This window comes from Protopterus annectens, chromosome 7.part0 (assembly GCF_019279795.1).
Source record: "Protopterus annectens isolate FY-2018-M chromosome 7.part0, PAN1.0, whole genome shotgun sequence".
Taxonomy (NCBI): Eukaryota; Metazoa; Chordata; order Ceratodontiformes; family Protopteridae; genus Protopterus; species Protopterus annectens.
Window position 1 is genome coordinate 1,130,345,856 of NC_056739.1, and position 7,500 is coordinate 1,130,353,355.

The following is a 7,500-nucleotide window of genomic DNA, read 5'->3' on the forward strand; positions in this document are numbered from 1 at the left end:
GAAAAGATTTCTTTGATATGGTTTTGTTTATTCAATCTTTTTGTTTTATTTTTAAGTCTATGTAAGTATTTGGGGCTTATTGAATAAGACAAAACTTGTATTTCTCTAAAGTTATTTTAACTTTATGAGTTAAAATTTCTTTGTATTTCTCATTTAGTTTGTTTATTTCTTCAATAACTTTCTTGTCCATAATATTTTCTTTATTATTATGTTTATAAGAGTCTAGTTTACTTTGAATATCTAACAATTCCTTATCCCAAGATTTCCTTTTGTTATTATACCATCTGATACTTTGTCCATATAGATATGATTTTAAGGCATCCCAAACATAGACAATGGAGACTTCAGGAGTATTATTTATGTCTAGAAAATGTTGTACTTCTGAAAGTATATATTCTTTATAGTCTTTTAAATGAGTTAAGTATGCTGGTATCCTTTTGATCTGAACATTATGAGTATTTTTTATCATGAATTCAAAAACAATTGAGTTATGATCAGATATAGGACATGAAATGATTTTGGAATTAATTAAATCTGTTACCATCTGGTTAGAAATAAAGACCCTATCTATTTTGAATAAGTTTTGTATCTGTTAGAAAAAAAGGTGTATGGTAATGATTTTGACTCTATCTGATTATTAATATCATTCAAATGATAAGAATTAGCAAAATCATTTAAATGTTTTGCATTAGATGTAATTCTTCTTTTCTTTATAGTGGTAGTATCACTTTCATGTAGTATACAATTAAAATCACCAGCTAAAATAATATCCCCTACAGAGAATGATATGATCTTATCAATATGATGTTTCACTGTATTAATACCAATTCCAGGTATCCAATATACATTAATTAAAGTGTAAGTCTTCCCATTAATTTGTATTGTAACCATACAAAACATTCCTTTGTCATCCTGATAAGACTTAATGGTTTTAGGAATGGGCATACTTTTATTCCATAAAATAGCCACTCCTCTTTTTCTGAGTGTGCTCTGAACTAACCAATACTGTATACTTATTAGTGGCTAGTTTATCAATATCTTTTTTTCAAGAGATGGGTTTCTTGCAGGAAGACTAGATTGGCCTTGTGTAGATTAATGTATCTTATTAGGCTTGCCCTTTTACACGGATTATTCAATCCATTAATGTTTAAAGAAATTCCTTTTAAAGATGTCATTTGGCATTTTTAAAACTCAAGAATCTTATGATCGAAATAACAAATAACAAGATAAATAATGTTACATCTCCTCTTTTAGGTGTACCTTTAAATATAGCTGTATTTATTAAATCTCTTATGGGATTTTGTATAGGATTCAATTTTGTTTGTAGTGACAATGAGTGCACAAAATATATTGTGGATGTCAAAACTATATACATATAACAATGAACAAGTGAAAATAATGTAAGGATTAAACCTTGCATCCCGCCTGGAGTTGAAAACTCCAACTTAGAGCAGTATTTACTACTCAAGTTAACCCCCTACCCTAAACAGCAGTACCTCAGCTACCACCTTATCAATTTAATACTAGTTATATTTAACTGAGGTTAACAGTTTTCAATTCAATTATCTATCAAGACAAAACTACACATTTGGTAAAACAGCATCATATAAACTAAAATAAACTTTTTTTTTTTTTTTTAAAACTGTTCATACTATTATATAGATCTATGTAATATATAACACTTGTATTCTAATAGCATTCAAATAATCTTAATGTTAGAAATCAAGAGGAGAGAAAATTATGTTCTAACATTCATTTAAATCAAAAACTTTGGCTAATATGATTCAGACATTACATGCATTAAGATGCATCTATTTTCTGTCATGTGAATTCTATCAACAGCTTCCAAAAAATCTTGAATTGTTTGTATATGAGCATTTACTTAAACTCATTATTGTCAATAGAGTAAAATATTGTATTCATAAAAATTATTATAAATCATATTGCATAGTTATGCAGATTCTCAGAAACACCTGCGTTATTACCTAAAAAAAAAGCCATCACACACATAAACACAGACACACACACATACATATACACACACACACATACCCACACACACACACACACACACACACACACACACACACACACACACACACACACACACACATATATATATACACATACACATATATACATACATACACACACACACACACACACAAACACACACACACACACACACACACACACACACACACACACACACACACACACACATACACATATATATATATATATCTGATCTCACTGAGTTGTGTCTTTGTAGAGCACTATCCTACTTGCTGTCCATAGAATAAATCTGTCTGCTTTATACAAAATAATGCACAGCAAACACATATTAGTAACCAGATTTTACAATCATGCTAACCTACTGCTTTAAAATATATCACATGACATTTCTTTCAGAATAGAGTTATAAGATTATTTATGCTTGTCAATCAGATGAATTAAATGAGTTATAGTAAAGTATATGTTTGGGACACAAGTTTTTAACACAGATTATTATGCTACTGTTAAGTAGATTTTCAAAAACATTTAAATAAATGTTTCATTTTCTATGCCTTCTAAAATAAGATATTTACTTGCTACAAGAAACTACATCATCTAAACTCATCATAACTGACACATTTTATGAATAGAGTATTTTTCCTGAATCTGTGGTGTGTCAGTGTGATAACCTTGTCAATGTTTATACTAACTGCTTTCAGTTTCTCTGTGAAAATTCTGTGAGTGAAGCTTCTGAGGAAACTCATGGACACTGTGCATGAGACAGCCCACATCCCAGATTGTCTCCCTTAACATTTTGGCGGAAACTTATTAAAACTTGTGGCAAACATTCATTTTGTCAATAGAGTAAAATATTGTATTCATAGAAATTATTATAAATCATATTGGATAGTTATGCAGATTCTCAGAAAAAAAGCCATCACACTCACACACACACACACACACATACATACACACACACACACACACACACACACACACACACACACACACATATATATATATATATATCTGATCTCACTGAGTTGTGTCTTTGTAGAGCACTATCCTACTTGCTGTCCCTAGAATACATCTGTCTGCTTTATACAAAATAATGCACAACAAACACATATTGGTAACCAGATTTTACAATCATGCTAACCTACTGCTTTAAAATATATCACATGACATTTCTTCCAGAATAGAGTTATAAGATTATTTATGTTTGTCAATCAGATGAATTAAATGAGTTATAGTAAAGTATATGTTTGGAACACAAATTTTTAACACAGATTATTATGCTGCTGTTAAGTAGATTTTCAAAAACATTTAAATAAATGTTTCATTTTTTATGCCTTCTAAAATAAGACATTTACTTACTACAAGAAACTACATCATTTAAACTCATTATAACTGACATATTTTATGAACAGAGTATTTTTCCTGAATCTGTGGTGTGTCAGTGTGATAACCTTGTCAATGTTTATACTAACTGCTTTCAGTTTCTCTGTGAGAATTCTGTGATTTGAAGATTCTGTGGTAACTCAAGGACATTGTGCATAAGACAGCCCACATCCCAGATTGTCTCTCAACATTTTGGCGGAAACTTATTAAAAACTAGTGACAAACATTCATTTAGCAGTGTAAATGCATCTAAACATGACAGAACCTCCACAATGTATTCCACAGATCATCACAGCCTCTATGCAAGTGAAATTAAACTCAAAATTACCAACAAGCAATAAAACTCAGCATTCTTCTCCCAACTCAATTTTCATACAAATCCTATTATTCACTGTGCCCACACAGTCAAAAGCATTTCTATATATTAATAAAGAAAAGAAAAGAGAGTAGAAAATAAAAGGGAGTGAGGCAGAAATAAAAAATGTAAGAGAAAGCTGTAAGAAGTATATACAATGGAATGTTACTTACTGTTTATATTAATAGAGTTAAAAATAAAACATATTATTTACTCTTATTTAGTTCTGATTATTATTAGTTAAAGCATGACAGATTATTTACAAACAAGCATAAGCAGTATAATCAAGAAAGTATAATTAGAAATAGCGTTTGAAGAACTTATAAACTTTTACAAGAAATAAATATGTTATTATTCTATTAATGATATTTTCATTACTGTTCTCTCCCTGCCCTCCCCCACCCTTTACCCACTACATAATCTAAATAGAATGTCATTGTTTAAACAAAGAAAATAATAAAAGAAGAAGGAGAAAAAAAAAGATAAAGATAAAAAAATGTATCAAATTACTAACCTTACTTTTTCAGAAAGAAAAACAAATCAAGTCACAGCCTGCCATTAAATCCTCAGGCATTTTGACTGGTTATGAAACAAAACATTTCTTTGCACATAGAAAATAACTTTGATTAAATATTTTCCAAAATATTTGTGGCTTTCTGGAAATGCAGGAACTATATTCAAAAAGATTAATAATGAACTAAAATGATGAGAGAGAAAAAAAACATATAACAAATCATTTGTTTTTTAGTCTCTTCTTCTCTGAAGTCTTCCAGGAAGCTTCAGTTGCCAATCTCTTTAATGAAGAACTAGCCCATTCCATTTCTTCTATTTTATCGAGGATCGCCTTTTCTTTGACAAACAGTAAAGCAGAGTCTAAATCATCGAAGACCTTAGGACCATCAGGAAGGAAGATTTTAAGCTTGGCAGGAAACAGAAGGTATGTTTTAAACTGTGCGTTTTTAAGCTCCCTTATTAGTGGCAGAAAAACTTTTCTTTTAGCAATTACCATGGAAGAATAGTCATTGTCAAAGCACAGTTGTCTCATTAAACTTAACAGGAGCTTTAGCCCAAGCAGATTTAAGAACCATCTCTTTATCAAAGATGATAGAAATCTAACTATAACTGATCTAGGATAGTTTTTGTTAGAGTTAGTATTAGCTATAGATCTATGTGCTCTTTCGATACCAAAAGAGAATGCTTCTGGTAAATCTAAAGTTTTAGGGAGCCATGTTGTTAAAAAGAAGTAATATTGTTACCTTCAATATTTTCTGGCAGTCCAAAAATCCTAATGTTATTGAGCCTAGATCTATTTTCCAGGTCATCCAGCTTTGTTTGTAAATGTGTATTTTGTTTCAGCAGAAACTCAATGTTGATTTCCTCTTCTTGTATTTTATTTTCCATGTCATTCACAGCTTCTTCTATGCCTGTCATCTGGATCTTCTGTTGTTGCAGGTCCATATGTAACAAGTCTATTTGTTTTGTATTTTTTCTATGAAAGTGTCTATTTTAGTATCCATTTTATCCATCTTAGCAGTAAGTTGCTGGACTATAATTATCAGAGACTGAAGTTCTTTCTTGATGCTGGAGTCTTGAGAATTTGTCTTACTGGAACTCATTTCAGACTGATAAACTGACAGGAAAATTTCCAAAGTAATTTCTGACAGGAATATTATTAAGATTTCCTTTCTTTTTTAGATATAGTTCAAGAACTATATAAAACAAACATATTTAGAAAGAAAATTACTTCAAGAATTAATTTTTTAAGTAATTAATTCCTGTCAATGTAATGAAATTGGTGGAGCTGAAGAAATCTGCTGCTATCCTGTGTTCATCCTTGGCCACGCCCCCTGAACGGTCGACATTCTGAAGTAGGCCAAGATATATATATATATATATATATATATATATATATGTGTGTGCGTGTGTGTGTGTGTGTGTATATATATGTATATATATATATATATATATATATATATATATATATATATATATATATATATATATATGTATATACGGGTCCCCTTGATATAATCAAACTTTCAAATGTTCCACTTTCATATGGCCGAGACAATATGATCGAATTTTTGAAAGTTCAAATGTTTATAACGGTGATCTCCATACAGAGCAGAAAGAGAACAAGAGAAAGGAATATATAAATAGTAGGAGGTGTGGAGGTTGCAGGGGGGCTTGTCCCCCTGCTAGAACCGTTCAGGCAATTTTGTTTCTTTTTTTCTACTTTTTTAATGGATGTTCGAACTTTCAAAAGTTCGATCATATGGTCTTCGCCATATGAAAGTCGAAATTTTGAAAGTTCGATAATCTGAAGTAGACCCGTGTGTCATCCATAAACCTTATCTTAGGCCTTCCTCTTTTCCTCTTACCTGGTAGTTCCATCCTTAGCATCCTTTCCCAATATTAACCAGCAACCCTTCTCAGCACATGTCCAAACCAATGCAATCTCACCTCTCTGGCTTGGTCTCCAAACCGTCCAACCTGAGCTGACCCTCTAATATACTTATTACTAATCCTGTTCATCCTCATCACATCCAGTGCAAATCTTAACATCTTTAACTCTGCCACATCCAGTTCTGACTCCTACCTTTTTGTCAAGGCTACCATCTCCAACCCATATAGCATAGCTGGTCTCACTACCCTCTTGCAGACCTTCCTTTTCACTCTTACTGGTGCTCGTCTGTCACAAATCACTCCTGACACTCTTCCCCACCCACTCCACCCTGCCTGTACTCTCTTCTTCACCTCTCTTCCACACTTGCCATTACTCTGAACTGTTGATCCCAATTATTTAAACTCATCCACCTTCACCAGCACTACTCCCTGCATCCTCACCATTCCTCTATCCTCCCTCTCATTCACACACATATATTCTGTCCTATTCCTGCTGACCTTCATTCCTCTCTCTCTAGGGCATATCTCCACTTCTCCAGGGTCTCCTCAACCTGGTTCCTACTCTCACTATGGATCACAATGTCATCTGCAAACATCATAGTCCAGCAGGACTCCTGTCTGATGTCATCTGTCAACCTGTCCATCACCATTTCAAATAAGAAAGGGCTCAGAGCTGATCCTTGATGTGATCCCACCTCCACCTTAAATGCATCCGTCACTCCCACCGCAGACCTCACTGCTGTCACACTACCCTCATACATATCCTGTACCACTCTTACATACTTCTCTGCCACTCCCGACTTCCTCATACAATACCACAACTCCTCTCTAGACACCCTGTCATATGCTTTTCTAAGTCCACAAAGACACAATGCAACTCCTTCTGACCTTCTCTGTACTTGTCCATCAACAGTCTCTCAGCAAACATCACATCTGTAGTGCTCTTTCCCAGCATGAAACCATACTGCTGATCACTAATCATCACCTCTCTTCTTAACCTAGCTTCCACTACTCTTTCTCATAACTTCATGCTGTGACTGATCAGTTTTATCCCTCTGTAGTTACTACAGCTCTGCACATCACCCTTAAAAATCGGTACCCAAACACTTTTTCTCCACTCCTCAGGCATCCTCTCACTTCCCAAGATTTCATTAAACAATCTGGTTAAAAACTCCACTGTCATTTCTCCTAAACACCTCCATGCTTCCACAGGTATGTCATCTGGACCAACAGCCTTTCCATTCTTCATCCTCTTCATAGCTATCCTTACTTCCTCCTTGCTAATATGTTGCAATTCCTGATGCACTATCCCTACATCATCCAACCTTCTCTCTCTCATTTTC